General features: G+C 48.1%; 2 pseudogenes; one reads left to right on the top strand and one right to left on the bottom strand.

Annotated features, from left to right (window-relative positions):
• Positions 1 to 268: 268 nt before the first annotated feature.
• On the bottom strand, positions 269 to 8,902 carry LOC134363224 (synaptonemal complex central element protein 1-like; annotated as a pseudogene).
• Positions 8,903 to 9,623: 721 nt separating this feature from the next.
• On the top strand, positions 9,624 to 10,608 carry LOC134362814 (branched-chain-amino-acid aminotransferase, cytosolic-like; annotated as a pseudogene).
• The last annotated feature ends 2,307 nt before the right edge of the window (positions 10,609 to 12,915 follow it).

Genomic DNA, 12,915 nt, shown 5'->3' with positions numbered 1-12,915 from the left:
TTTATTTATTTATTTTGATCCTTCTATTTTTTAAAAAAAATTTTGTCTGTGTAGTCCAAGCCTATATAATAGAATTGAAATCATCTCAGGGTGGGTTTCAGACCCTTTGGGCCCGTTGTGAAAGGGTCTCATCCCTGCATCCCTCTGCCTGGGGGCCTAGAACAGCTTGTCAGATCCTACAGATGAAAAGTTCAGAGACCGGGAGATTGGGGAAGAAACATTTATTGAGCGCCTGCAGTGCAACTCTGGCCCAGGCCATGAGTCAGAGTCAGGCCAAGGCATCAGGCAGTCTCAAAGGCCTGGGGATCTTGGACCTGACCCCTCCCCCTCCCCAGCACAGACTCAACTGAGGTGAGTTGTGCCAAAACAGCACCTTTATTTCCCAAAGCCCCTTGGGAGAAGGTTGTGGGTGGGGAGTGTCTTCCTGGCCTAAGAGGGAACCAGGTCCTATTCAGTACGCAGCAGCTCAGGGTCTTCCTCTTCATGGACTCCTAGGAACTTGGGACTGGCCTGTGGGTGGACAGGGTCCAAAGTAGGGATCTCCACACATCCCTGTGCCCACACCATTCCCTCCTGCCCCTCCTCCCCCACCATGCATCCATGCCTTTGCTTTGGCTGTGTGCCTTCCCCATAGACCATCCCAGAGGATTCCCAGATCCCTCCTTCCCCCAGCCTCCTCCAGGAGCTGTCTCTGCACCCTGCCACCTGAGTCCCACGCTCACTGCCTTTCTTGAGCTGGCCCCTTCCTCTTGCTTGCTCTGGGCTTCGGCAGGAACCTGCATCCCATGCTTTTCCAGTTCCTCCTTCAGCCTGGATGGGAAGGGGTGGGGTAGAAGGGTGAGATGGAGGAAGGAAGAGGGAGTGGTGGAGAGATAAAAGGGTGTGAAGAAACACAGAGACAGAAGGGAGAAGAGGTCCCCTCAGCCACCTTCCTGGGGAGGGGCTGGGGGGACAGGTATTCTGTGCCCACCTCTGTCGTGTCTGCTGCAGCTGCTGGCACTTCTGCTGCAGCTGCTGATGGTGCTCGGCAGCAGCTGCCAGAAGCTCCTCTGCCTTCTTGTTCTCCTCCTGGAACAGCTGCCTGGGGGCCCAGTGGCAGGGTCAGCATAGGCCACTCCTTCCCCCAGCCCCCTCCACCTCCACATCTTACACTGCTGCTGCCACCTCCTGGCTACGGAGAAAGAGCCCGTCAGCGATGGTGGAGGTGCCCTCAGCCCCGCACAGGGAGAACAGCCGATGCTTCACATCCTCCAGCTTCACTTCGAGCAGCTTCTCTGCAGCACGAGAGGATGAATGAGTAGGTGAGGGCAGGTAGGTCAAATAAGGGCCACCATCCTCCTCTGGCCTCACCTTCTTTGAGTAGCTGCTCCTTACTGCTGTCCAGGGCACAAATCTCCCTCACCAGCCGCTCTGGCTTCTAAGGGGGGCAGAAAGGAGGCCAGTCCACACCTCCAGGCTTCCCCCCATGGCTCAGAGAAGCCCGCCTGGATCCAGTCATTTACTCACTCACCATGCCTCACTTCCTACTTCTCTGCCCCTTGGTGCACCAAGCCACAGTCTAGACTCAGGGCCTTGGTACTGACCATTCCCTCTCCCTTATCCTCTCTCACCCCAGATACTGACAGTGCTGTACTGGGTAGGCTCATAGAATTATTAGTGTTCAGGGATTTTGCAAGCACTGAAATTGGCCATGGAGTGTTTGTAACAGAGAAACCTGCAAATTCTTCAAACCCGGGCTGTTGTCTGGAGAGTGACCAGCACAGCTGCAGCTTTTCCCTTCTGGTGGCCTCACTGACTCCTTTCCTGTTGACATTCATTCTCTCTTTTCTTGTTCGGTGCCTGGGTTCCCTTAGGGGCAAACACTGGATGCTTTGATCCGCACTTTCTCCCCTGTGCCTGTGATGATCCCAGATACCAATGGATGTCCTTAGTGGATGACTTGACCTTGGCTTTGTCAGGTTTCCTCCTGACCATTGAACAGACGGATCAGCAGGGGTTGGAGGACAGGACTGGCAATGAGGACACTGGGTGGCTATGAGAGCACAGACAAGGGACTGGATTCAGGGTGATGGTGCCATTAAGACCATCAGGGCTTGCTCAGGAACTGGGTGTGGCAGGTAAGAGGAAAAGGCCTGAGGATGACCCTGCAGTTGGGCCTCGTGCTGCAGGGAAGACGAAGGTGGGAGGAGTAGCTTTGAGTAACGCACATGGAATTCCCAGAGGTCCTTGTGCTGGGCCATCAGATCCTCCAGCTGCTCCTCAAAATCCAACCTAGGGGCCAACCACACAGGTATGAGGGGCCATGGGCTGAGACCTCCACCCCACAGCCTGGCTCAGGATGGGGTCTTCATGCATATACTTGGGGCTCTGTCCATGCTCTGCTGCACTGGGAGCACCTCCACCACCCTGACCCTCCTATGCTCAGCTCGGCCAGCTACTTCTCTAACGCCCATCCCTGGTAGTGCCACACCCACAGCCCACCTGAGCTCCCCAGGCCTCGGGTGCTGGGGTTACCTCAGCTGCCTCTGTTTATTCTTCTCTTCCTCAATCTTGGAGTTCAGGACAGAGATTCTCTCCTTGCACTCCTGCAACATGCTGTGCTTCCTGGGAAAGGGCAAGGCAGCCCTCTCAGCTGTGTTCTCTGAATGAGTCCCCAGGAGGGGAAGGGGTAGGACTTCTGGCTCCCTCTGTTGAGGGCCATTCTCTCCCTCTACACTGAGGTCCTTCTCTGTAGTATGTGTGTGTGCTGGGGGGGAGGTGGGGGGATGACATGAGCACGTGACCCCTGGAAGCATCCTTTTGAGGTTTAGGGAGATCAACATGGACATATTCAAGTGCACATGCACACATGTATTAATATCATCTGACCTTCCCAAATACTTCCAATCTTCTAGTCTTAGGGTGTGCCAAGGTTTGGGGCTGCTGGTCAAAACATGAGCTAGATAAGCCTTCAGGAAGCAGACAGATGGATGGGGGATGGAAGAATAAGGGATGGATGGAGAGAGAATGGACAGGTGGTCAGCTCGATGCCTAATGAACAGGCAGGTGAGTCAGCAAGGAGTCAGGTGACAAAGAATAAAAGACACAGGATAGACACTGGCTGAAGAAACTGAATTGAGAACAATGTGGCAAATCAGTGGTTATCCCAGTGAGTGAGTTACCCTCAGCACTACTGCCTAGGGAAGAAGACAGTCTTTGGCCTCTCAATGTACAGAGGAAAAGAATGGGAGCTCTGCGCTGAGACACATCTCCCTTCCTCTCTGCTGGGCCAGAATGAAGGGGCAGGCAAAGCCAGGCTTGGCTGCAAGCTCATACCTCTGTGCCTCACCCTCCTTCTCCTGGCAGTGCAGCCGCAGGATCCTTAGGGTCTCTGCAGGGAAAGAAACAGGGACCTGTGACTCCATCTAGCATCAGGTTTGGGCAGAGGGAACAGGACAAGATCATGTCCAGTCAGTGGACACCACCAGTCCAACAGAAGCCACAGGAGGGACTAAGCTGAGGCAGGTTTCAAAGATCTCAGCTGCTATAGGGAGAGTGGGCTTCTGCAGTGTGACACAGGCAAAAGCCTGGAGCCAGAGGAGCTGCCAGTACCTTGTTTTTTGCTCAAGATCTCCTTCAGGCGTACTTTCTCTCCATGCACTGGAAAACACAACACGTTCCAAGATCAGAGACTGCCCACTGAACCTGCAGGAATGGGGCTTGCCCATGGTCCCATGGAAGGCTGGGTATAGCCCTGCTGCCAACCACAATGTGGACCCCAAGAAGTGAGCCCCCTCCTCTCTGGTGCCCACTCCCTGAAAGCTCCAAAGGGCCCTGACATTTACAAAGTATGGCTGTGAAGATCCTGCGGATGCTCATGCTTTTACATAGAGGGGAAAGAAAAAATAAAGACACCACTTGAAATGGGATAAGGGCTGTGAAGAAATACATCAAGCAAGAAGGCGCATGTGACCAGGTGGGGGAGGGTGCCATCTTCAGATGGGATGACTGGGCACAGCCTCTGTGAGAAGGGGACATTCAAGCTCACAGCTGAATGATGACATGAGGCAAGAGGAACCCATGTTATCTGGGGGGAACACACAGCAGCCTTGCAGAGCCCCTGAGGTGGGAATGTGCTTGGAGGGTGTTTTCAGAACACTTCCACCAGCAGAGGAGACTGGTAGAACATGAGGCTGGAGAGGGCACAGGGCCCTTGGCCATTTCAAGGAATATTGGAGTACTGGGTTAGGGGATGCTACATGTCTGGAATACTGGGCTGGGGGAGGCTGGAGGCATGTGGGGTCCTCTGGGTGGCCCCTGGCCTGCTTACATGTGTCCAGTTCCTTCTGCAGGTCCTCCCAGACAGTCCGGGCCTCTCCCAGCTCTTCACTGGCTTTCCTTTTTGCTTCACCAAAGAGCAGAAGGACAGACATTGAGTAATCCTCCACCTACACTATTCCCTTGCAAACAATGACATTTCACATTTGTCTTCAAGCACAGATTTTACAGAACAGGAAATGAGGATTTCAGAGTTCAAGCCCTTCTTGCCAAGCTCAGCTGGTAGCAGAGCCAGGTTCATGGGCATACGACTATGGCAGTTTTATGAAGAAGGGTCCTGTACTTAACGCTCTGCTATTCCTGTGGTGAATATCTAGCAGTTCTTGCACCAGGGACCCTGTATTTTCATTTTGCACTGGGCCTGGCAAATCCTGTAGCTGGTTCTGGCTGGCAACCAGGGTACCTGAGCTCACCTTGCTGAACCTCATTAATCTGGTTAATCAGGACTTCAACCCGGGGCTCCAGGCTTCCTCCTACAGGGAGGAAAGGAGGTTGGTTGCTGACAAAGTAGGGTGGGTGCCAGCCTTGTGCCTCTGCTGCTTTTATTCAACACAAATCTACTGATCGCTCCCTGCTAGCAGGTGCTGTGTTGGGGCCCTCATGAAGCTCACATTCTGGTGGGGTCAGGGGGAGAAGGAACAGAAAAAAAGAGATGCAAAGTCAAGTTATGGTAACTTTGGTCAAGAGAAATAAAGAAGGGCAACGGGTTAAAGAGAGAAGGAGTGTTAGAATAAATAAGCTCTGGTGTGCCACTGCGGCAGAGAGGTGATTACAATTAACAACATTGTGTGGTATATTTCAAAAGAAGCTAGCAGAGAGGATTTTGAATTTTCTTACAACAAAGAAACAATAAATGTTTTAGATGATAGAAATGCTAAATACCCTGAATTATTACATACTGTGTATACATATGTTTCTAAACATCTCACTGTACCCCATAAATATGTACCGTTATCATATGTTAATTGAAAAAGAGAAAAAAAAAGAGTGAAGGAGTGGGAAGTGTGAAAGAGTGAAGATGTGGGAAGGCGTCTTGAGGGCCCCAAATCAAGTGAGGGGGCAGGCCCTGCAACTCTTTGGGTGGAGGAGGAAGGCAGTCAGTGCAGAGGTCTGCCCTGAGGGGGAACTGGCTGGGAGGAGCCTGGTAAACAAGTGGGGAGTAGCAGGAGGTGAGGTGGAAGGAAGGCAGGCGAAAGTGAAAACTTCTACATCTAACACAGTATAGTGGGAGCCAAATGGGTGACCAGCAAGGTACTCAGGACAGGGTTTTGGGAAAATATTTTGCTTTCTATATCCTTATACTTCTTTAATTTAGAACCATTTTTAGTTCAAGGAATTCCATTTTTAAAGAGGAAAAAATGTAATTTCCCGAGGTTGTGAATTGCGGGGCCTAGAACTGAACCTGCATCTGCCTGACCCAAAACCTCAGGCTAAGCCTCAGATACAGAGGAGACACATGACCTTTCTGCAACTTTTTCACCATTTCCACCAAGTCTTCAATTTTCTGTGAGGATGTGTCCGACCCTGAGGAGACAAAACCAAACATTTCAGAATCCAGTAGGGTGAGAGACCAGAGGAAGGATCTGACCGGCCTAGGCTGGGACTGAGGTGAGCTGAGGGCAGGTCTCCAGCCAGAGTGGTGCCCCAGCTCCTTGTCTTGAGGTGGACAGTGCACAAAAGCCAGGTTTCCCCTCCAGACTGAAATAGTAACATAGGTATTCCCTTCATAAAACTCAGGGTGAGGGCAGGGGTGTACTCTCACTACTAATGCTGTTCAAAGTTGGGTGGGTCAAAAGCTGGTAATCTAATAATGCAAGGAAAAAGAAGCGTATAAAAAACTGGAAATGAGGAGTCGGAAATCACTCTAACTGGCAGGTGGAATAATCAGTTATAAAGTTCTAGAGAATCTTACTTAAAACTGCAAGGACTAATAAGAAAATATAACATGTCTAGTTAAAATATATATAAATACATATGGCTTTCCTATATACAATCAATACTGGGTCTGAAGCCTCCCTGTAAAATAATATTACATGTGAATTTTTATAATCATTATAGTCACGTAATTTTACTATTTATGGCATTAACATCACAATAAATGTAACCAGATATCAGGAGCCACCTGATGTAAAAAGACAGTATCACCGATTATGTACTCTTGCCAAAAAAATGATACTAATACTCATTAAACCTCTAGATCTCATTACACATTCAGAGGAAATACAGGGATGGAGCAACATGTTCAGTGGCACATGAGGATGCAATTAGCAAAATCGACTGGAAAACTCCATGGGCAAAACAATCCATTTTGTTTAACAAATAAATTCCAAAGGTAATAAAAGATAGAAAGAAAGACCCTTACAGACTAAAAGGGCTTTAAGAGACATATCAACCAATCTCAATGAATGATCCATAATTGGTTCTTTTTTTTTTTTTTTTTTGTCGTTTTTTCGTGACCGGCACTCAGCCAGTGAGTGCACCGGTCGGTCCTATATAGGATCCGAACCCGCAGCGGGAGCGTCGCCGCGCTGCCGGCGCAGCACTCTACCGAGTGCGCCACGGGCTCGGCCCCATAATTGGTTCTTGATCAAACAAAAACACAGTAAAAAATATTGATGACAAATTCAGCAAAATTTGAAAATTAACTAAATATTTGATGAAGTAATTACTGTTGCTGTTATATAGATGTGACGATGGTATTTCTTTTCCAAAGAGTACTTATCTTCTAGAGATATACACGGAAATATTTATGGATGATATGTGAGATGCTTTAAAATGAAATAGTGGAGTGTGTAGTAGGGAGAGGTGACGATTAAAGAATAAGTAAGATTGTCCAAGAGTTGATCATTGTTAAAGCTGGAGACGGGTTCATGGAGTGATTATGTTTTGTTCCCTCCTTTTGTACATGCTTATACTTTTTCATAATGAAAAGTTTTTAAAAATCTTCCAATCACTAAATCAATATAGAGAAGGTAAACAATCTTTCATTACCATATAAGAGTTAAGAAAAGGAGAACAATTAATAGAAAATTACATAAATGGCCAATAAGTACTTGAAAATATGTACTACCTCAGTTATAATTAAAGAAATGCAAATTAACATATTGCACCTAGCAGACTGGTAACACTTGCTAAGTCTGATAATGCCCAGTGTTTGTGACAGTGTGCGGAAACAGGCCCTCATATCCGCTGATACTGAGGAAATCGATGCAGTTTTTTAGAAGGCAATTTGGCTATATCAGCATTTTGAAGACATAATTCCAATTCTAGAAATTTAACCAGATATCCTTGGTGAAGTATGCAAAAGGCATGTTTGAAGACGAAGCACCTACTATGAGCTCATCAATGTGTGCTTCCAAAATTCCTGTGCTGAAATCCTAACTCCTAGTGTGATGGTATTGGGGTCAGAGGCCTTTGGGAGGGGACTGAGCTTTGGGGGTAGAGCCCTCAGGAATGGGATCAGTGCCCTTACAAAGGAGAACCAGAGCGCTCCCTAGCGATTTCCACCGTGACAGGACACAGCGGGAGGATGAAAGTCTACGACCCAGAGAGCGACCCTCGCCGCTCACTCACTCTGCCAGCATCTGATCTTGGACGTCCTACCTCTGGAACCGTGAGAAATGAGCTTTTGCGGTTTATAAGCCACTCAGTGTACGGTCATTCCTTACAGAAACCCGCACTGACTCACGCATTGGTGAAGTCGATTAGGCTTATTTGAGGAACTTGAAGGTGGGACCCGAAAGCATGGCAGTGGCACTCAATGAAGGGGTATATACGCATCTTTGCGTTCACATCCTCTCTGTCCTTGGCCCAGGGCCACCACTGGTGGCCACACCCTGCTCCGAGCTCGCCTTTCCGTGCCGACCTGACTTTGGAACCTCCAGTGTTACAGATGCGCGGTGTGGATCCAGCCCGCGCTGACGTGGGCGGGTCTGCAGGATCCGGCGTCTTCGCGGAGGGCCTGGCCGCAGTCCCCGCCGTGTCGCTGGAGCCTGCAGACCCCTCGGCACCGCAGGAGCAGCCTGAGGGGAGGCGGCAGGGCGGCTGGCGTTTCTCCTCCGTGCCGGCTGCGGTCCTGGACCTGTGACCCCGCGTCAGGCCGCCCGTCCTCCCCGGCGATGGCGGGGAGGGAGCCCCCGCCGCGGGCCTCGCAGCGGGCCGGGCGCCCGGGCGCATCGGGGGGTCCAGCTCGGACCGCGGACCAGCCCGGTCCCACCACGGACGTGAGGGGTCACTACGGTCCTCAGCTCTGGGAGCGCCGGGAAAACGTTCTGTTCTGTTTAAGAGGCGCGTGTGGGCGTTCTCGGGAAGGAAACGGAATGACCGACACCGACAGGACGTGGGGCAAATCAGGCGCGACAGAAACGCGCGACAGGGTGAACCATGCGGCGGGTGGGACCGTCACGACCTCGTCCCTGCGACAAACCCTCAACCCACCTTCCCGCCTCGCCCCGCCCTGCCCGCCGGGAGAGCTCCGCCCCGTCCCGCCTGTCCTCGCCACCCTCCCGCCGCTACCTCCGGCCGCCTCGTCCTGGTCCCCGGCTCCCGCGGGCTCCGCATTCGAGGGGGCTGCTTTCCCCGCCATTTCCTCTCAGCTGTAAGGGCCGCAGCCTGTGGCGCCTCCACAGCTGATTGGACCAAAACTCGCTGGGGGCGGGACGCTGCGCGCCTGCGCACTGCTCTCTCGCCTGTATGGGTGGAGGCGAGCAACGTTTCTGAGGCCGCGCAGGGAGGCCGGCGCCCCTGTCTGGCAGCTAGTGCGCATGCTTAAAGCTGCCCGGCAGGCTAATCCCGACGAGAAGGCAACGGTCACGTGCGGCCTTCCAAGCTTGCGATTGGCCGGTTGAGCGGTCACCTGCGCATGTGTAAAGGCTGCCAAGGGGCGCCCCTAGTGACGTAGCCGGGGGTGGCGGCAAGTGTGCATGTGCTGGGCTGTGGGGACCGCTGTTCGATTCCTGCCTCTGCCGTTATCCTGACTTCGCTCCGTAAGAATGTCCCCGCCTCCGGGAGCAGCGATTGGGAGCTCGGCCATCGCTGACTGAAGCTGAGTGACCTGTGGGCCGCGCCGGCAGGAGCTCGCCAACCCCACCCGATTCATGAGAATCATGAGAACCCTAGGGTTAGGGTTAGAGTCAGGGTCAGGGTCACAGAGTCAGAGTAAGGGTTAGAGTTAGAGGGTCAGGGTCAGGATCAGTGTTAGGGTTAGGGTTACGGCTTGACAGGGGTTAGGGTTAGAGTTAGGGTTGGGGTTAGGGTTAGGGTTAGACCCAAATACGATGGTTTTCAGAACAGTGTTCACGGATCACATGTTGACATATCAGTGGTCTTCAGAGTTTGGGTGGGAGAAAACTCATATCAAGTCTCTAAAATCTCGTTGCATCCTGGGCTTTCCATTACTCAGTGGAATGATCTAAAGATTGAAGTCATTTGGAGGTGTAGATAGTAGAATTTGACTGTTGCAGTCCAACCTCAAATGTATAGAAAGCACTAATCTTTTGTGTGGGCAACTTTGCTGGTATTTTACAAGGAAGAATTTTTAGAGTGTATTCAACAGCTCGTGGAAATGAATCAAGAGTGGGTCCCATATTTAATGCCTGCTCGTCTATGCATTTGTCCTACATTCATTTGAACTGAACCTTCTCTTTAGTCAATAAGCCTACCAAACAAAGCCTGCTCTTTCTCCTCTTGAACCCAGTGGAGCCTTATTTTTCGAGGGGAACCTTTAATCTAGTGTCCCCAAGGGCCAAACCAAATAATGTAAGAGCCCGGGAAGGTGTAACTGCGGACTGCAAGATGAAAGGTAATTGCAGCTCATTTCTTTTGCCCAATGTGAAGCACTGGACAATGGGTGTCAGCAGGTTCTGTGGCTCTGTAGGAAGGATAACCAGCTAACTGAAGTTAGAACTATAAATCTTTTTCTTTACTAGACATGTAAAGACGGAGAAGAGAAACTGGCACCTCCCCCATGAGATGGCATCATCCTTCCAGGAGTGAAGGCAGTGCATTTAGGACCTGGCACACAAGTGGGTGAATCTAAGGTTTTAGAGAAGCACCTTACCATGGATGACCTGACAACTGCCCTGGAGAGGAGCAGAGTGAGGGAGATGTACAGAGTGAGGCTCTGGTACAGCCTGTGTTGTTCATCTAGTTTCTGATATACTGGATAAGGGTGAGAAGATACATATTCCAAGTATGGAGAATGGTCTTAAGCTTGCAAGCTGTATCCTGGGCAAATTGACTGATATACCATACAGAAGAGGAGAAATTGACTAGACAATTGTATTAGCTTGAATAAAAAATACAGGATATGAACTATATGCTGTTGGGACAGGTTATTGCATTTGAATTGCAATAGATTTTTTTGGCTACCTGTTACTAGTTGTGCATAATGCAGTTTGTATTATCAGTGTGTTGCAAGGGTCACTGTTTCCTCATGCCAAAGAAAATGAATTGCAATCATCAGATAAAATAAAGTCTCTTGAAATTCCTCTCTTTGTGGTCATATACCAACCACTTATGTAGATAGGTTCATTTGTTTCCACTTGCTTTTATTTATCTATTTTTAACTTTATTTATTTATGTATTTTTTATTCATTGAAATGTAATTGATTGTACATATCTGTGGTACAATGGTGAATATCAATACCTGTGTACAATATGTAATGCTTAAATCAGAATAATTCATGTATTCAGCATTACACAATGTAAGGGTGAGAGTTAGGGTATAGGGTTAGGGTCAGGGTTAGGGGTTAATGGTTAGGGTTAGGGGCTAGTGGTTAGGGTTGGTGTTTGGCTTAGGGGTTATGGGTTTGGGGGTCTGGATTAGGGATTAAGGGTTAGTGGTGAGGGGTTAGGGGGTTAGGTGAAAAAAATTGAGGATCAAATAAATGGAATCATATTCCATGTTCATGGGTTGGCAGAACTAACATCATCAAAATGCCCATTTTACCCAAAGCAATCTACACATTCAATGCAATCCCTATCAAAATGCCAATGGCATTCTTCACAGAAATAGAATAAACAATCTTAAAATGTGTATGGGAGCATAGAAGATCTCATGTTGCTAAAGCAGCACTGAACCAAAAGAAAAAAATTGGAGGCATCTCTATTCCTGACTTCAAAATATTCTATAAAGCTATACTAACCAAAACAGCATGGTACTGGCCTAAACACAGACAAATAGACCAATGGAACAGAATAGAGAGTCCAGAAGTAAACCCAAGCTCTCATAGCCAACTTATTTTCAACAATGGTTTCAAGAATATACACTGGGGAAAGGACAGTCTCTTCAGTAAATGGTGCTGGGAAAACTGGATATTGAGATGTAGAATATGGAAACTAGACCCCTATCTCTCACCGTACATAAAAATCAACTCAAAATTGACTGAAGACCTGAATTTAAGACCTGAAACTATGAAACTACTAGAAGAAAACAGTGGGAAAACAGTAATAGGAATGGGAGTGGGCAGCGGGGTTTTGGGTGAGCCTATGAAGTCACAGGCAACTAAGCAAAATACACAAAAGGGACTACATCAAACTGAAGAGCTTCTGCACAGCAAGGGATACTATCAACAAACTAAAGAGACAACCTACAGATTGGGAGAAAGTATTTGCAAACTACACATTAGAGAAGGGACTACTATCCAGACTATATAAAGAACTTAACAGCAAAACAATAATAATAATAATAGCAATAACCCAATTGAAAAATGGCCAAAGGACATGAAAAAACATTTCTCAAAAGAAGACATACAAATGGCCAAAAAGCACATGAAAAAAATTTAATGCAAATGAAAACCACGAGATTTCATCTCACCCCACTTATAATGGCTGCTATGAACAAGACAGAAAATAAATGCTGGAAAGAATGCAGAGAAAAGGGAACTCTTTTACACTATTGATGGGAGTGTAAATTGGCACAGTCGTTGTGGAAAACAGAATGGAGATTCCTCAGAGAACTAAAACTAGATCTGCCTTATGGTCCAGCTATCTCACTGCTGGGTTTATACTTGAAGGAAATGCAATCAATGTATCAAACAGACACCTGCACTCCTATGTTCACTGCAGTGCTATTCACAATAGCCAAGAGATGGAATCAGCCTAAGTGCCCATCGACAGATAAATGGATTAAAAAAAACTGTGGTATATATACACAATAGAATACTATTCAGCTATTAAAAGAAATGATATCCTATCATTTGCAGCAACATGGAGAACAGGAAACCATCATGTTAGGTGAAGTAAGTCAGACACAGAATGCCACATAATCTCACTTATATGTGGAATCTAAAAACAAACAAACAAACAAACAAACAAACAAAAGAGTCATTCTCATAGAAGTAGAGAGAAGAATAATGATTATTAGAGGCCAGGAGAGGAAAGGGTTGGATGGAGAAGTGGTAGACTAATGGGCACGGAACCATGCTAAATACCCTAAGTGAATCATTGTGTGTTGTATGCATGTATTGAAACAACACACTGTACCCCACAAATATGTACAAGTAAATGTTAAAATAAAAGAAAAAAACATTGTTCCTATGATATACAAGATAAATATTAAGTAAAAGTAAAAATATTCATCACCACTACAGAAAGCTT

The sequence above is a fragment of the Cynocephalus volans genome, chromosome 14, assembly GCF_027409185.1.
Source record: "Cynocephalus volans isolate mCynVol1 chromosome 14, mCynVol1.pri, whole genome shotgun sequence".
NCBI lineage: Eukaryota > Metazoa > Chordata > Mammalia > Dermoptera > Cynocephalidae > Cynocephalus > Cynocephalus volans.
Note: the sequence above shows the minus strand (reverse complement) of the source record. Positions and strands in the feature narration are given on the sequence as shown.